This window comes from Budorcas taxicolor, chromosome 14 (assembly GCF_023091745.1).
Source record: "Budorcas taxicolor isolate Tak-1 chromosome 14, Takin1.1, whole genome shotgun sequence".
NCBI classification, from domain to species: Eukaryota; Metazoa; Chordata; class Mammalia; order Artiodactyla; family Bovidae; genus Budorcas; species Budorcas taxicolor.
In genome coordinates, this window is record NC_068923.1 from 69,855,148 (window position 1) to 69,874,001 (window position 18,854).

Sequence of the window (18,854 nt, forward strand, 5' to 3'; positions counted from 1 at the left end):
TCTGTCAATGATATAGGTCCTCTTTCTTTTACATATGAGCTTCCCTCATAGCTCAGTTGGTAAAGAATCTGCATGCAATGCAGGAGATCCCAGTTCGATTCCTAGGTCGGAAAGATCTACTGCAGAAGGAATAGGCTATCCACTCCAGTATTCTTGGGCTTCCCTTGTGGCTCATTTGGTAAAAAATCTGCCTGCAATGCAGGAGATTCCAGTTTGATTCCTGGGTCGAGAAGATCCCCTGGAGAAGGGATATGCTACTCACTCCAGTATTCTTGGGCTTCCCTTGTGGCTCAGCTGGTAAAGAATCTGCCCGCAATGCGGGAGACCTAGGTTCGATCCCTGGGTTGGAAAGATCCCCTGGAGAAGGGAAAGGCTACCCAATCCAGTATTCTGGCCTGGAGAATTCCATGTACTGTATAGTCCATGGGGTCGAATGCTTTATGGCAGAAATTCAAAGTGGTTTATAAATGTTTTTCTGTTACCCATAACTCAGCTTGAAATTGGGACAAATGTCTGAAAAATTTGTAAAATTTGTGGAAACAGTATTAGGAAGGGAAAAATAATAAGTACAAACAGGAAATCACTCAGTGTTTTCATGTGCATAGATAGTATTACTTGTGTTAGTACTATACTTTTCGTTACTCAGTTAATTCAGCAATATTTATTCTCTCCTAAGTATCTGCCTGCAGTGCAGGAGACCAGGGTTTGATCCCTGGGTTGGGAAGATCCCCTGGAGAAGGAAATGGCAACCCACTCCAGTATCCTTGCCTGGAAAATCTCATGGACAGAGGAGCCTGGTGGGCTGTGGTCCATGGGGTCGCAGAGTCGGGCACGACTTACTTACTTAAGTGTCTGATATTATTTGGCCACTTGAGATAAAGAGCCATCAATGAATGAGACAGACCAGGGCCACATGGAATTTACCTTTTAGGAGAGGAAGAGAGACAATAAACAAGAAAAATAAACAAATGAACTAGAGAAAGCCTGAAAGTGATGAGTGTTAATGGGTTAGCTGAAAGGATTTGGTCTAGCCTCAGGGTTCTTTTTTCTAACCCTAAGGGACAACTCCGGAGAAGGCAATGGCAACCTACTCCAGTACTCTTGCCTGGAAAACCTCATGGGCGGAGGAGCCGGGCTGCAGTCCATGGGGTTGTGAAGAGCTGGACACGACTAAGCAACTTCACTTTCACTTTTCACTTTCATGCATTGGAGAAGGAAATGGCAACCCACTCCAGTGTTCTTGCCTGGAGAATCCCAGGGATGGTGGAGCCTGATGGGCTGTTGTCTATGGGGTCGCACAGAGTCAGACACTAAGGAAGCGAGCAGCAGCAGCAGCAGCAGAAGCAGCAGCAAGGGACAACTCAGTCAGTTCAGTTTAGTTGCTCAGTCGTGTCTGAATCTTTGCAACCCAATGGGACAACTGGACACTTGCAAACTACTGATCGTGCTACCAAATGTCAGCTGTATTGCAGTAGAAATCTGGAATAAATTTATAATCAGAGAACTATATAACATAGATCATCAATTTTTGCAAAGCACTTTACAGAATGGAAGGGGCTTCCCAGGAGATGCTGCTGCTGCTAAGTGTCCGAATCTTCGTGACCCCATGGACTGCAGCCTTCCAGTCTCCTCCATCCATGGGATTCTCCAGGCAAGAGTACTGCAGTGGGGTGCCATTGCCTTCTCCGCCAGGAGATGCTAGTGGTAAAGAACTCTCCTGCCAATGCAGATGATGTCAGAGACATGAAATTTTTTTCCTGGGTTGGGAAGATCTCCTGGAGGAGGATATGGCAACCCATTCCAGTATTCTTGCTTGGAAAGTCCCATGGACAGAGATCCTGGCGGGCTACAATCCACAGGGTCACAAAGAGTGGGACAGGACTAAAGTGATACATGCACGTCACAGGGTGGAGAACACCTTTAGGTGTGGACACTAATGGAATGACTTGCTTCTGCTTTTGTTAAAGGCCAAGGTGCTGAACCCAGAAGAACTCTCAACAGTACTTGTGAACAGCCACTACCACCTCCAAGCAAAACCTAAGTGGTTAGGGAAGCCTGATCAATCATATTTGTATGGTCTTGCCAGAAAAACAAGCGCATTTCTGACCTTGTCTCTTCTGGACAGTTTTTATTGTTCTTCTGATTGATGAATCTCCCTATTTATCTGTTTATCCTCAAACTGCTGGTATGTCCAGGTGGGCCTTTCAAGTCAGGTGTATTTGGATACCCAGCTGGAGGATGATGCCTTATGAACTTAAAAGGGGAATTCACTTGTGCGGTCATGTGGTGCTGAGGCTTGAAGTGACTTGAAGTCGTTAACTTCAAGTGACTATTTTTTTGTGTGTGTTTTTGTGTAGTCCCTTTTCAGTGGTAACTGAGTTAAGAGGGGGTGAAGCTATGGACTTAGTTAAAATTTAGTCCCTAAGAGGGGACAGTTCAGCACACAATCCTTAATTTTATTCCCTCCTGCCTGCCATCCCTATACCACTGTGGGGGTGGGGTGGGGTGGGGTGGGGATTTTTTGTTTTTTAATGCAAGTATCATTTTGTATTTTAGAAGACGATGCTTTCTTGAATGAATCATGTGGGTTTACTTTCACTTCAGAGGAGAGTATAACCTCCTTACTTTTTATGTATTTTCCATCTGTCTCTTGCTGTTTTTTTAAAGTGAAATATCAATCAATTGCATAAATATTCAAAGCCTATTGACCTAAATATAAACATTTTCAGGTGACTGATATTATGAAACTGTATGTTTAAGTTATAAAGCAGAGTTTTATAGGTGGAACTACATGAAACTGTCATTTTGTAGGTCAAAAACTATAAATACTAACAGTTTTACAAAATTCGACATTAATCAGACAGTCTAAGGTCTGTGTTCAATTTCGCTCCATTTTTATACAGACAGGCACATTGAAATTGACCAAGAAAAACAAGTTGAAATATCTGTAAGTCGCATTTAAAGTAAAATAAATGGATGTCTCCTTCTACTGCAGTTTAGAAAGTGCAACATATTCCTAGGGAAACCCAAGTGTGAAAGTCAACAAAAAGGTGATTAGTGAGTCATTCTGCATATTTTATTTTCCATTTCTGATGACTTCAGTTTTGTTTGTAAGGAGCTAACACTATACAGTGAGTGATTCATCTGTCACTTGGTTGATCTGAAGGAAGTATTCTTCTGTGTTTATGCATTAACAAAGTATTTGTGTTCTCTGCCTTGAGAAGACACTACTGGGTATTGAGTGTAATAGGGATTGTGACAACTAAGGTAAACTCGGTACAGTGGATTTGAGGTAAACTTTGCTTAGGTCATATAACCAGGAGTGTTGGTGTTGCAACCGAATTTGATGATGACACTTTGAGAGTCTCTGAAGGAAGCCTGTACCACCAGTTACTTTCTCCTTGTCCCCCCAGTACCTAATGGGCAGTCAGAGCTCACTGAGTGGAAATAAATATTAGAGATAATTTGCAGAGCACACAAAAGACAAGGCAATGCTCATTAAAAGGGACTGATGAGCATACTGTGTACTGAAAGAGTACAGAAACAGGAAACAAATAGCATCGTTTAAAAGTAAACACTCTTCTCTAGCAAATTGGGTAGAAATTACTCAGTCTGAGTTTTATCAGGTTGTTGTATTCCAACAGTGTAGACTGGCATTTTTGATTGTCTGAAGGTTTCTGGAACTAACTAATAACTGGATTGAAATCTTGCCAAAGGCATGAGGAGTGTAAAGCTGTGAACAAAGTTGGTATTGTATCATTCTTAGTGTTGTCACAGTGCACTAAGCAAGCACTTCTAAGTTTGGTTACAGTTGCTTTCTTGTTCTGCCTATTGTTGGCATATTATATGTGAACTTAATCTTTCTTGGCAATTCTCTTTGCAGTTAAGTAGTCCTGGCTTTTGTTCATTCTCCCTTTTCTCTAATGCAGTTTTAACTATGTACTGAAATGTCCTAAAATGATATGTAAGCACTGTCTTTAATTAATTGTGCTTACAGCTAGCATCTGGAAAGCATAATAGAACATATGCTTTGCATACAGCCACCTAAGGATTATTAAAATCTGGTATTTTAAGTCTTTTTATATTGTAAGTATCATGTGTTAGCCATACTCAAATACAAATGATTTGAAAAGAAATTAAGCAAAATGGCTGTAGTTCAGCACTTAAAAGAAACAATCAGGACTTAAGGTTAAATTTTATTTTATTTTTTTCACCTAAGGGAATTTCTTCTTTTCTTGGTTTGTCTTGGATGGGGTGGGAAGTGTATAAGTGTGGGGGAGGGGAATTATAGAGTGCTAAATGAATGTGGCTAACCTGCAGAGGAAATACTATATAATCTTTTTGTAGGTACAAAATGAAAATGGAGGGAGCATTGTTATTTAGTTGGAAACAATTTCTAACCCCTGAATTACATTTGGGATCTTCTTTGACCCCAGAGTTGATTTAAGAGTGTACGATTATTAATGTGCTGTATGACAATGTCTGTTTCACAAATGTATATTTTTGCCTTACATCACCTTCTCATTCTTATTTGGTACATGCCTTTAAAAAGTGAAGTTCCAGTGAATTTTACCATTATGGAATTTTTATATTTTAATTTGGCATTGTAGTTGTCAGTGATGCAAAGGATGAATATTCTTGTTTTTCTTCAACGTCATACTACTTACTAGAAACACACACACTCACACATCATATATATATATATATATTTTTTTGCATATATATGAACATTTACCCTATCATTATTATGAAAAGCCACAAGGAATTTTAATATTTCCTTGAATTGTCTTCTAGAATTATGCAAAATATAACTGTAATACAATTTTATTAATAACATAAGGTATTTTGTTAATGAACAAAATAGATAGTAATCAAGTGAGTACTGACTTTATTATTTGACAAGACCCAAGTGCAGTTGGTGTGAATTCCAAGTAGCTAAAATGAAAAAGCTGAGATGTTTACTTCACACCATTAGTTCATTCTATTTTATAGATGTAAGCTAAATCTAGACCCTGTCCAGTTACCTTGCAAATATATAGATTGTTCAGAATAAACTTGTATTAAATAGCTAGAACAGATGGTATCAGAATAAACTTGTATTAAATAGCTAGAACAGATGGTATGCAAAGAATATCATCTTCCTACAAGAAGGAGATCAAAGTTTTAGAGCTCCGAAGCTGTAAATGTCTGAAGAAAATAACAGTTGCAATAATTTAAAAAACAACTGATGTTTACTTAGCTCCTGTAACATGCCAGACACTCTGCTAGGTGCTTGATCGGTGTTTCATGTTACAATCCTGAGTCAAGTACAGTTACTATCCTCACTTCATAGGTCAAAAAACCAAGCTCCAGTGGGATTAAGTGAATTACTTGCATCAATAGGTTGCAGTACTCCAATACTGTAATAGACATGACAGGGAGTTATTTTATTGAATTTTTCAATAAAACAGGAGCCAAAATGCTCACCAAGTAGGCATATTAGCATGCAGCTGAGTTTTATTTCTAATAAAAGATTTAATATATATGAAGCCTAGACTGAAAGCTAGAGTAGGTTTAAAAGAATATATGAAGACAATCTTACTTGATCTGGGATATTGGATATGCCTAACCCCTGGTCGTTTGGCAAAGTGTCAAAATTTTTTTTGACATTGGCCAGCTTAGTTCACAAATCCTAGGTCTTCTGTAAATATAAATAAGAAAGAGAGTGAGAAAGAGAAGGAGAAAGAGAAAGTGAAAGAAAGGCAGACAGATGAAGATATGCCATTTGATATCCCTTTTTTCAAAATAAGTATCAGATGTGATATGTATTTTGGCATATTTTGTTTTAGCCACACTGAAAAGAAAGAAAACCATTTGACTAAAATGACATTCCAGTTTTTGAAGAGAAATGTTTTAGTGAATTTAGGAGTACTTCCCACAGTCATCTTGCCCAGCTAAAGACATAAACTGATTTTTGGTTCACAGTGAATGATTTCATGGCTTCCATCTTATTTGAAGGAAAGAAATCCTGAGACTGGAAGAGAAATGAGCCAGTCAACAAGAACCCTGCCACTGTGGGCTCCATGTGCATTAATGAGCATTTGGGTTTGGTGGTATGTACAGGGACCCTGAATAACAGAGGCTTATGCAAGATAGAGGGCTTCCTAGGTGGCACCAGTGGTAAAGAACCTGTCTGTCAATGCAAGAGACTCAAGAGATGTGGGTTTGATCCCTCTGTCATGAAGATCCCCTGGAGGAGGGCATGGCAACCCGCTCCAGTATTCTTGCATGGAGAATCCTATAGCCAGAAGAGCCTGGTGGACTACAGTTCATAGCGACTGAAGCGACTTAGCATGTCTGCAGGATAGAAACTTATGTTTCTCTCATCTGGTAGTTTGAAGATAAGTGGTATGAGGCAGGCATGGATGCTTAGCTCTAGAACTGGATCTAGGCTCCTTCTGTCTGGATGCTTTATCATTTATAGTACAGATGCTGTATCCTCAGCTTCATGGTCTAAGATGATGCTCCATCATATCTACATTCCAAAAGCAGAATGGAGAAAGTGGGAGAAAGGACATATCCCACCAGGGGAGAAAGGACATATCCCATATCCCATAAGGGCTTTATCCTAGAATAGAGACAGTGGGAGAAAGGACTATCCTAGAATAGAGAAAGTGGGAGAAAGGACATATCCCACCAGGGGAGAAAGGACATATCCCATATCCCATAAGGGCTTTATCCTAGAAACTGCACATATCACTTTCTCATTCTCTTGGCCTGAACTTAATCGTGTGACTATACTTAGATAAGAGGAAAATAGTGAAATGTAATTGCTATTCCAGGTTGGCTAAAATTAGAAAATTCTATCATAGTAGAAAAGTGAGAAAACGAGTAACAGGGAACAACTAGCAGTTGCTGTCATATCATCTCTGTAAAAATTATTTCTCTCCTTTCATTTTTTGATAATTTGAGAAGCATAGGTCAATTTCCATTATTGATTTGATGTCATCTTTTTCCTGGATCATTTTAATTAGCAATAGTTCCTTCTTAAAAAATCTCCAGGACACATGTAGAAATGAATTCCTAATTATGTGTTGAATTCATAAATGATTATACACTGAACTCTTTTCTAAAAATGAGCTCAGAGTTGCTACATTATGAAATTTTCTTCCATCCTTTTTTCTTCAATATTTATTATACATCTCTTCTGAATCATTTGATCTGTTAGGTGCTGGAGGTAAAAGAATAACTAAGACAAGTTCTTTTCCCTGGAAACATGGTGTAGATAGAGAAAGAATGGGATTGAAAGCTAGAGGTGTTTGATTCCAAATCCTAAGCTCTTTTACTCCATACACCTGCTTGCAGAGGGAAGTGCATAACACAGTCTGAATGTTAGTTTCCCATCAACAACCAGAGATAACTTGTAGGGATGTTGCTAGAGTGAAGTGTAAGGCATTAATAGTTTTCGAGTGCTTGACACATAATATTTTCTGTACCTCCTACTCTAGCTCTGTTTACTTGAATCCTGAAGTTACATTTTAGACATAGGAGTTCAGTTCAGAGAACACCATTGTTGGAATCATTTCCTCAAAGTGTCACTGAGTTATTATGTTAAGGTCTAGAACAGAGTCTTAAAAAAATTGGCATTAAATCTGAAGAGAAGAAATATTTAAGATATGGATTTATTTGTAAAAAGTTTTATTAGAGTACAGTTGATTACAATGTTGTGTTAGTTTCAGGTACAGAACAAAGTGATCAGTTAGGTTGTTGTTGTTCAGTTGCTCAGTTGTATCCAACTCTTTGTGACTCCATAGACTGCAGCATGCCAGGCTTCTTGTCCTTCACCATGCCCTGGAGTTTGCTCAAACTCATGTCCATTAAGTACTTGATGCCATCCAACCATCTTGTCCTCTGTTATCCCCTTTTCCTCCCGCCTTCAATCTTTCCCAGCATCAGGGTCTTTTCCAATGAGTCAGGTCTTTGCATCGGGTGGCCAAAGAATTGGAGCTTCAGCTTCAGCATCAGTCCTTCCAACGAATATTCAGCGTTGATTTACTTTAGGATTGATTGGTTTGATCTCCTTGCAGTCCAAGGGACTCTCAAAGTCTTCTCCAGCACCACAGTTCGAAAGTATCAGTTCTTCGCCAGCCTTCTTCACGGTCCAACTCTCACATCCATACATGACTACTGGAAAAATCATATACATATATTCACTCTTTTTTTCTTTTTAGACTCTTTTCTATATAGGCCATTACAGAGTTCCTTGTGCTATACAGCAGGTTCTTATTAGTTATCTATAATAATGTCTCTTACCCTGTTTTCACTAAACATACAAATAATCAGTACAATGAACACTTGTAAATTTTAAATTACAGAATAAAATGTTTTCACCTGGAATTTATTGTTTTGATCTCTCTTATAATAGCGCTTATCTCCATATAGAGAGTTTAAATAATACTATTCTTTGGAAGATGATTGGTAATAGAAATTATCAAATGAAATGCTATTTATTAAGCATCTCTTGTATTTCAGGCATGTTCTGGGTGCTTTGACATATGTTAACTTATCAGGTTCTTTGATGTCACCATAGAGAGTCTATACTGATTACCTTTCAAAAATTTATAAAATATACTTGATAGCAAGACTGCATTATACAAGTTTTTATCTTTCCTCATATTTCATTTTGCCATAAATATCATTAGGAGTTCGCTATTTTATCAATTAACAGAGAATTTTAAATGCTGGCATGTTAGTCTGGTTTATATTTTTTCTAGTTTTCATGTTTGTCTCAGCTTCTAGTTCTCTAAGAGCTTCCTAAAATTTAAATTTGTACTTGAAACTTTTTAATAGTTTTCCATTACCTAAAAGATAAAACTGTGAGTATGATTTATAATTTCCTCTGCAATCTGTTCCTACTTCCCTGATCATCCCAAGAAGCTCTCTTGCTCCCGAGAGCTTCTCCCTATATCTCACATGCATATCAGCCAAGTCTGAGTTCTTTGCAGTTCTGAGAACAAACCATGCTGTTTTACGTCTTTATTTTTTACCTACATTGATCCCTCTGTCTGGCAGCTTTTCCTCACTTCAAAGACAGAATTGAAAACATACAATTTGGTGGGATAAAGCTTGGTTATGCCTTCTTGGTGGAAATGCATTTGAAAATCATCATTTTTTTTGCCAGTAGTTTTTCACATATCAGAAATCTTTGTACCCTGCAAAGCAATTTTGCAAATTACTGTGCTTTTAAGCACTTTTAAAATTGTTTTTTATTTTTTCAACTCTTCCCCCCTTTGCTTTAAAAATTTGATAATCTTTTAATTGAAATATAAAACATAAAGACAATGCGGCTCTTGTAATACCAAGATTGTGGGGAGAAAAATGCTCAACCAAGTAACTTCTTTTTTTTTTTAACACCAGCACCTTTGGACACACTATTCATTCTGCTGAAACACTACCCCCTCTCCTTGCCCCCTCCCTGTGTCCACAAGTCCGTTCTGAACTGTCTGCACTTCCATTCCTGCCCTGCAAATAGGTTCGTGAGTACGATTTTTCTAGACTCCATCTACATGCATTGAGGAGGGAGGATGAACTGAGAGAGTAGCACTGATGATATATACACGATGCACGCATGCTCAGTGTCTGACTTTTTGCAACCCTACGGGCTGTAGCCTGCTGGGCTCCTCTGTCCATGGAATTCTCCAGGCAAGAATACTGGAGTGGGTTGTCATTTCCTCCTCTTGGGGATCTTCCTAATCCAGGGATTGAACCCACATCTCCTGTGTCTCCTGCCTTGGCAGATGGCTTCTTTACCAATAGCGCCGTAAAACAGAAAGCTAGCAGGAAGCTGCTGTATAGTACAGGGGGCTCGGCTTGGTGCTCTGTGATAACCTAGAGGGGTGGGATGGGAGGGTGGGAAGGAAGCTCAAGAGAGAGGGGATGCATATAACTGATTCACGATGTTGTACAAAAGGAACTAAAACAACATTGCCACACAATTATATTCTAATAAAAGAAATCCCACTACGCCCACTCCACCCACCACTCTCTTCTCCCTATTTTCAGTTCTTCCAAGTCTCAGCTTCAAAACTGATGCTCTTAATTCCCTTGACAGCCCCAAGTTAAATTTGGTTTTGTGTGGCTCAGACGGTAAAGCGTCTGTCTACAATGCGGGAGACCTGGGTTCGATCCCTAGGTCGGGAAGATTCTCGGGAGAAGGAAATGGCAATCCTCTCTAGTACTATTGCCTGGAAAATCCCATGGACAGAGGAGCTTGGTAGGCTACAGTCCATGGGGTCACAAAGAGTCGGACATGACTGAGTGACTTCACTTTCATATTTCTGTAGATTGTATTTTTCTTTATTTCATTCATCACAATTTGCAACGTTATAGGCGAAAAATGTGTACAGTGTAGTAGCTGAAAATATAATCTCTGAAGTCAGAGTGCGGAGGTTCACATCCGAGCTCTGCTAAGGCTATATGACCTTAGGCTGTCAACTTAACTTTTTAATGCTTCAATTTCTTCACAAGTAAAATGGGGCTGAGAATAATGACCTCGAAAATCCCATGGATGGAGGAGCCTGGTGGGCTGCAGTTCATGGGGTCGCTGAGAGTCGGACAGGACTGAGTGACTTCACTTTCACTTTTCAGTTTCATGCATTGGAGAAGGAAATAGCAACCCACTCCAGTATTCTTGCTTGGAGAATCCCAGGAACAGGGGAGCCTGGTGGGCTGCCGTCTCTGGGGTCGCACAGAGTCAGACACGACTGAAACGATTTAGCAGCAGCAGCAGCAGCAGCAGGGATATTATGGGGATTGAATGAGACAATATATTTAAGTACTTTGCACATTGCCCTGGCACATCAAACTTATCACTTTATATTTGTGTTTATCTGCATGCGTGTGTGTTAAGTTGCTTCAGTCGTGTCTGACTCTTTGTGACTCCATGGACTGTAGCCTGCCAGGCTTCTCTGTCCATGAGATTTTCCAGGCAAGAATATTGGAGTGGGTTTCAATGCCCTCCTCCAGGGGATTGTTCCTACCCAGGGGTCGAACCCTGACTCTTGCCTCTCTTGAATTAGCAGGTGGGTTCTTTACCATTAGTGACACCTGGGAAGCCCCTATGTTCATCTATTTATTTATTTTTAAAGTCTTTATTGAACATATTACAATATTGCTTCTGTGTTGCTTTTTGTTGTTGTTGTTGTCTTTGTTCTTAGCCAGTGAAAATTTGCTGTATGATTTAGGGAGTTCAAGCTTGGTGTTCTGTGACAACCTAGAAAGGAGGGTAGAATGGAGTGGGAGCTGGGAGGGATGCTCAAGATGGACAGGACATATGTGTACTTCTGGCTGATTTATGCTGATATATGGCAGAAACTAACACAACGTTAGGAGAAGGCAATGGCGGCCCACTCCAGTACTCTTGCCGGGAAAATCTTATGGGCAGAGGAGCCTGGTAGGCTGCAGTCCATGGGGTCGCTGAGTGTAGGAAACGACTGAGCGACTTCACTTTCACTTTTCACTTTCATGCATTGGAGAAGGAAATGGCAACCCACTCCAGTGTTCTTGCCTGGAGAATCCCAGGGACGGGGGAGCCTGGTGGGCTGCCGTCTCTGGGGTCGCACAGAGTTGGACACGACTGACGCGACTTAGCAGCAGCAGCAGCAGCAACAGCAGCAACACAACATTGTAAAGCAATTATCCTCCAATTAAAAATAAATTAATAAAATAAAAATATGCTTTTTTATTTTTTGGCCATGAGGCTCCCAGACCAGGGAATGAACCCACATCCTCTTCCCTGGAAGCTCAGCTGGTAAAGAATCTGCCTGCATTGCAGGAGACCCCAGTTCGATTCTTGAGTCAGGAAGATCCACTAGAGAAAGGATCGACTACCCACTCCAGTATTCTTGGACTTCTCTGGTGGCTCAGCTGGTAAAGAATCCATCTGCAATGCAGGACACCTGGGTTTGATCCCTGGGTTGGGAAGATCCCCTGGAGAAGGGAATCCCCTGGAGAATACAGCTGTCCACTCCAGTATTTTGGTCTGGAGAATTCCATAGACTGTATAGTCCATGGGGTCACAAAGAGTTGGACATGACTGAGCAACTTTCACTTTCACTTGTCCCCTCCCTGGAAGGTGAGTCTTAACAAATGGACACCAGGGAAGTCCCTATATTTATGTTTGCTTATAAAATCTCTTACTATAAGTACTATGTGGGTTGTGACCATGCCTGTTGGTGAACTGCTGCATGCATCATGAGATAGACATGCCAAAATCATCTACTGAATGAACAAATGAATTAATAATATAGCAGTTTGAAAGTTTAATATACTTGACTACATAAACATTTTTATTATTTTAATTAGGCCTCAAAATTATTGAAAAGGAGTAGGTCAAGGCTGCATATTGTCACCCTGCTTATTTAACTTATATGCAGAGTACATTATGAGAAACTCTGGGCTGGATGAAGCACAAACTGGAATAAAGATTGCTGACAGAAATATCAATAACCTCAGATATACAGATGACACCACCCTTATGGCAGAAAGTGAAGAACTAAAGAGCTTCTTGATGAAAGTGAAAGAGGAGAATGAAAAAGTTGGCTTGAAACTCAACATTCAGAAAACTAATCATAGCATCTGGTCCCACCACTTCATGGCAAATAGATGGGGAAAGAGTGGAAACAGTGACAGACTTTATTTTTGGTGGGCTTCAAATTCACTGCAGATGGCGACTGCAGCCATGAAATTAAAAGATGCTTGCTCCTTGGAAGAAAAGGTATGACCAACCTAGACAGCATATTAAAAAGCAGAGACATTACTTTGCCAACAAACGTCCGTCTAGTCAAAGCTATGGTTTTTCCAGTAGTCATGTGTGGATGTGACAGTTGGACTAGAAAGAAAGCTGAGCGCCGAAGAATTGATCCTTTTGAACTGTGGTGTTGGAGGACTCTTGCAAGTCCCTTGGACTGCAAGGAGATCAAACCAGTCCATCCTAAAGGAAATCAGTCCTGATTATTCATTAGGACTGATGCTGAAGCTGAAACTCCTATACTTTGGCCACCTGATGCAAAGAGCTGACTCATTTGAAAAGATCCAAATGCTAGGAAAGATTGAGGGCGGCAGGAGAAGGGGAGGACAGAGGATGAGATGATTGGATGGCATCACTGTCTCAATGGACATGAGTTTGAGTAAGCTCCAGGAGTTGGTGATGGACAGGGAGGCCTGGCGTGCTGCAGTCCATGGGGTCACAAAGAGCCAGACATGACAGAGTGACTGAACTGAACTGAACTGATTGTCTTATGTAATGCTTAAAGAAATATCATGAGACTTTGAAAATAAATTTACCTGGAAATCATGCATTAACTAAAAATGGTAAAAATGTGAATAGTTATTTTTCTAATGTAATTACAAAAATAACTATTTTTGTTGAATTTTAATCCCTTTTTCTCTTTACATGTTTTAGTTTAGGGGTTAAGACCAAAAATATTCTTTTCATTCAATTGTTCCTTTATAATACATATCTTAATACTGTCCTATAGAACATTTGGAATTTTGTTTTCTGGTTTTGGCCAAAGGGTACTTTGAAAAGAATCCTAATTCCCTGAAATGGTGGCTTGAGCTCCAGTATTGAATTTGTCCCAAAAAGATATATATATTTTAACAGTGTTAAGTTAATGGACTTTATTTTGACACAGTCATGCTGTGGCAGTTATGCCAGGTGTTTTTTTTTTTTCCCCCCATTACAAAAATGCATATACATTTTCTTACTTTAGAGAGTAAAAGGTGAGTAATTCTAAACTGAAAAAAATTTTTTTTTTTAATTCTCATGTAAATAAAAAGTAAAGGTAGCATCTTACTCAGCCTTCTCTTTTTTTCTGTTTGATCCAAATGGAAACAATGAAATCCTGGGTTATTATGCAGAACCATATGCCACTTGTTAATGGATGCTCAATTTACATTTCACTCTATTGTTCTTCTAAGTAGTTATTTTCACATTAAGTTAAGCTTAATTTTTCTGTATGATATATATCACTTTTAAAAATAAACTGCACAAAATTGAAGCAGTATCACTTTGACAACTTACATTACATCACAAACTGAATTTTATGCCAGATCTGATCTATACAAGCTGCAACTATGCTCAGTCAGTGTTTGGTCTAGTTTGAATTTAATACTCAACTGGCCTAAATCTGACAGACTTAATTTTATTAATTCAAGAAAGTTTAATCTGTTCTGGAATATGTGCCAAAAAAGACTGGTTCATTGAGAAGACTAAAGGGAAGATGGCTGAGTAAACCTTTATTAAATATTGAAATGAAGGGCCACAGTGACAGGAAGTGATATATTTTACGTTACAGATTTTGAACTGATAAGTGCATCTAGTAAAAACATTTTTATACTCTTTACAAGTTGCTATTGTTTAAATAGCAGGACATAATTATAAGAAAGTGTGCTATGCTCATTTGTATTTAACAGTGTGAAAAAAATCCATGGATTGGTTTCAATTATCTGAATATCTTACACTTGGCAGTGCTCAAATTAATTACATGATGGCTAAGCAATGAAATTGGTTTGCATTTTCTGAATCTTGCCTTGCCCTGCCTTCAGATATGTGTTGTCTTAGTCAGCTCAGGCTGCCACAACACACTACCATAGAGTGTCTGGTTAAAGAAAAGAAACTGATCTTTTCATAGTTCTGGAGGCTGAAAGTCCAAAATCAAGGTGCTGGCAGAACTGATTTCCTTTGAGGCTTCTCTTCTTGACTTGCAGGTGACTGTCCTCTTGCTGTCTCTTCACGTGGTTGTCCCTTTGTGTTCAAAAGATGTCTGTGTGTGTCCAAATTTCTTCTTTTTATAAGATAACTGGATTAGGGCCCACTCTAATAATCCCCATTTTAACTTAATGATCGTTTTGAAGGCCTTATCTTTAGATACAGTCACAGTCTGAGGTACTGGGGTTAGACCTTTAATGTAGCTGGTAACACCAGTGATACACTTTCCCAGTACTGACATTTTGAATCTCTAGTGATAAAAGCTGGGCTTCCCAGGTGGTGCTACTGGTAAAGAACCCCCTGCTAATGCAGGAGACATAAGAGACACAGGTTTGATCCTGGGTTGGGAAGATCCCTTGAAGGAGGCCATGGCAACCTGTTCCAGTATTCTTGCCTGGGGAATCCCATGGACAGAGGAGCCTGGTGGGCTATAGTCCACACTGTGGCAAAAAGCCTGAGACAACTGAAGTGACTTAGCATGCACACACGCAATTATAAAAGCTGCAGAATAGCTATTTCAGTTATAATCACCAGCATTCCCCCAAGCAGCATAAGCTCTAAGAGCACTATTTTACCTTCTGATAGCTGCTTTTTCTACATTTTATGTTTGAAGTTACATTAAAGATGCTGTAAGTAGGCCAGGGTAATAAATGGAATTAAGGTAAATAAAGCCAAATGTCTTTATAAAACCTTTTAATGAATTCCCTTTTCTTTTACCTGAGATAGCCGGTCAGGGTTCAAGGGGTGGAGGGCATGTTTGTTTGTAACCCCATTTACAATTCTAATACAGTTCCAGACTCAGACTAGGTGATTAATGAATATTTACTTATTGAATACATACTAATGATTTGTTTAGTAATATCTGATTATAAACCATAAAATAAGGATAGAATTTTCTTCAAAGTGACAAACAAGCCGTTAAATTAATAAATATGATCTATTGGAAAAAGTTTTTTTTAAGCTTGTTTGCATTTTCATGTTTAAATGATATCACCTGACATGAGGTTTGAATCTACAGAAACTTAAAAGTAATAGTTTCGTGTACATTTATTTCAGTCCTTTAAATTATTCCTCTAACATTCTTCTCACTGATGACTTGGACAATGTTGTGCTTTTTCTGAGTGGAAATCAGGGCTCCAGCTCATTGTAGGGCTACAGATGGAAATTGGGTGGTCACTTGGGCAACTGCATGGAACTCTGTGATGATACAGTTATCTTGTGACAAAGAAGTTATGAAATAGCAACGAGATTCATCAGGTGATGAAATAATACATGCTCAGATAAAATAGGAGTCTTAGCCATTTTACATACACTGCAGTTCAGCAGAAGCATCTTGGGTGCTGTCTTTAGGAAGATATATAAAAATGTAAATATGGTTAAGAAAGCTAAATTTTAGTTTCTATTCCCTGTAGAAATGATACGGTGGACAGAATGGAGTTAAGAAAAATGAAACCCAAGAACAAGAGGTTATCATGAGTTTTCAGCACGCCTGAAAAAGGGCTGGTTCTCCTGCAAGCATTTCTTTATCATGGAGATGGAGCATAAAGCTAGAGTAATGTCTGTACTTGTTTCCTAGGGCTGTCATAACAAAGTACTACAAACTGAGTGACTTTAACAACAGAAACTTATTTCTCACAGCTCTGGAGACTGAAAGCTCAAGATCCAGATCTTAGCGGGTTTCGTTTCTCCCGAGGCCCCTTTTCTCACTTAGCTTGCAGGTGGCTGCCTTCCCGTGTCCTCCCTGTGCAGACTCATCCTCGCTATCTCTCTGTGTGTCCAAAAGTTCTCTTCTTAGAAGGACACCATTAAGTTAAATTAGGACCCACCATAATGGTCTTATTTAGATCTGTTTGATTTCCTGCTTACAAACAACTCCTCTTTATAAGTTGATTTTACATGTACATTTTCTTATTGGGAAAAACTGGACTGCTCAAATTTCCTTAAAGTCACATTCCTTAACATTCAATTTCTCACTGATACTAAGTTATTCCACAGATACTTTTAAGTCAACATGTCCTTGAGTTGAGTTGTTAGTGACTCCCCAGACTTGTACCTCCTCTTGTGTTTTCTATGTTATTGATGCCACCATCCATCGATTCACTCAAGCCTGGAACTTATCCTGTTGATTCTTTAATCTTCATCACCTCCTTTCCCATCATGGACTTGATTGATTCTGCTTTCTGAATCTCTTTCTCCTGACCATTATAATTGCATTGCTCTGGTTAGGCTTTCATTGTATTTTGCTTGAACTGCTAAAATAACTCACTTTGTTTCCAAACCATCTATCCTCTGTCAAAAACTCCCTCCTAAAACGTAAGTTTGGCTGTTTCATTCTTTTCTTTAACTTTTTCAGTTGCCAAAATTCAGTCCTATTAAGAAGGTTCACAGGACCTCTGTCTACCCCTTAAAACTCCTCTCTCTTCCTACCTGCAAAAATGTTTATTCCAGCCAGGACATGTTCCCTGAATATATATCACTCATGTTTCCTTCTTTTAACTCTGGATGTGCTTTTAGCTCTTTCTGGAATGACCTTCTCTCCCTCCCAAATCTTGCTGGTAAACTCCTATCCATCTGATTTATTCAGATGCTATTTTCCCAGGCACGTGATGCTTTTTCCTGCCTCCCCTAGAGCCTGAAACCACCTCTATTCTACCATTTACAAGGCTGTTGCAATTATTTACTTTTCTATCTCTTTTATCCCCCTGGAATCCCTCAAGGAAGAAATAGTTTCTTAGTAATCTGTTAATCTTTATCTCTCTAGTGAATTTAATGAGATTATGAATATTATCCCTGGAATCTGACTGCTTTGGTTTATTTTAGTCCAATATTTAATCTTGAGATGTTAGTTCACCTTTTTAAACTTGTCACAAAGTAAATAATAAGTACTAGTTATCTCATTATTTGTACTAATTTTTTTGTTGACTAAAGATGGAATGAATACACTTTTAAGAGAAAGAAATGTATTATACTTTTATTCTGAACAGTGTAAATAGATCATCACCAAAAGGTAGCAAAATAGAAAACACTTCAGTTGTTTTTCTTGAAAATTATAGAAAGTTAGGAAGAGTGTCTGAGGTTATGTCATTAAGACTATGGATGCTTCATACTTACCTTCTGTCATCTTACTCTGGCACTAATGTTCCCTTAACTCTCTTTTTAATGGAATCATATTAACATATTGTTTAGGGAAAATAAGCAAAACTTAAGCTCTGCTGCATGCTTAAACATGATTTAGTGAGGATAAAAATACATACTCTTAGGGAAAAGCCTAATAACACTATCATTTAAGTCCCTCCTATTAGTATTTTATAATTTACTCTTGGAATTCTTTCCAAGTATAATTATTCCATCATCATAAACATATCAATTAAGAAGATACATAGTCTTTGCTATCAGTTTTTTTGGCATCAGATATTTTAATATTTATTTTAGAGAAAATATTCAGTGTATTTCATCCATCTCTTTTTCTTCAGAAATATATTTTTAAAGTCTGTGGATCTTTATTAATTTCTTTATGTTGGAAATACTACTCTTTTATTTTCATAAGCACAATATGAAGCTAATAATTAAAACATCATGGAAATGGGTCCTAATAGGCATTTGACACATATTTATCAGAAGATATCATGTATTATTTAACCTCTGAAATGTTGATGTCATAATCTATAAATCACACAAACAAGAATAGTTTCAGATTGTTTTTGATGAACAGGAATTTCAAATTACCAAAGGAAATCAACTGAATTCTTGTATTGGTAGTTGAATTTAGATCTCAGAATATTGTTCATTTCTGAACTTTGGGTTCATGTTACAGATCATAAATCAAATTTTCTCTAATCCTTTTAAGTGTCAAACAATTTTATAAAAATAAGCCAAATACTTCCCTCTTTTACATAATGAGATATGACTTCAGATAAACACCAAGGAACATAGATAAGAAAGAATGTTTCATTAAAGGAAATACAAGGGGTTGAACATATAATATTTTCATAAATTTACTTATGCTCAGAAAGCAGAATACAGCCAATGAGAAAGATATAAACTCTTCATGAGTAATAACAAACACATTGCAACAACAAAAAAAGAAATCCAAGGCATGCCCTTT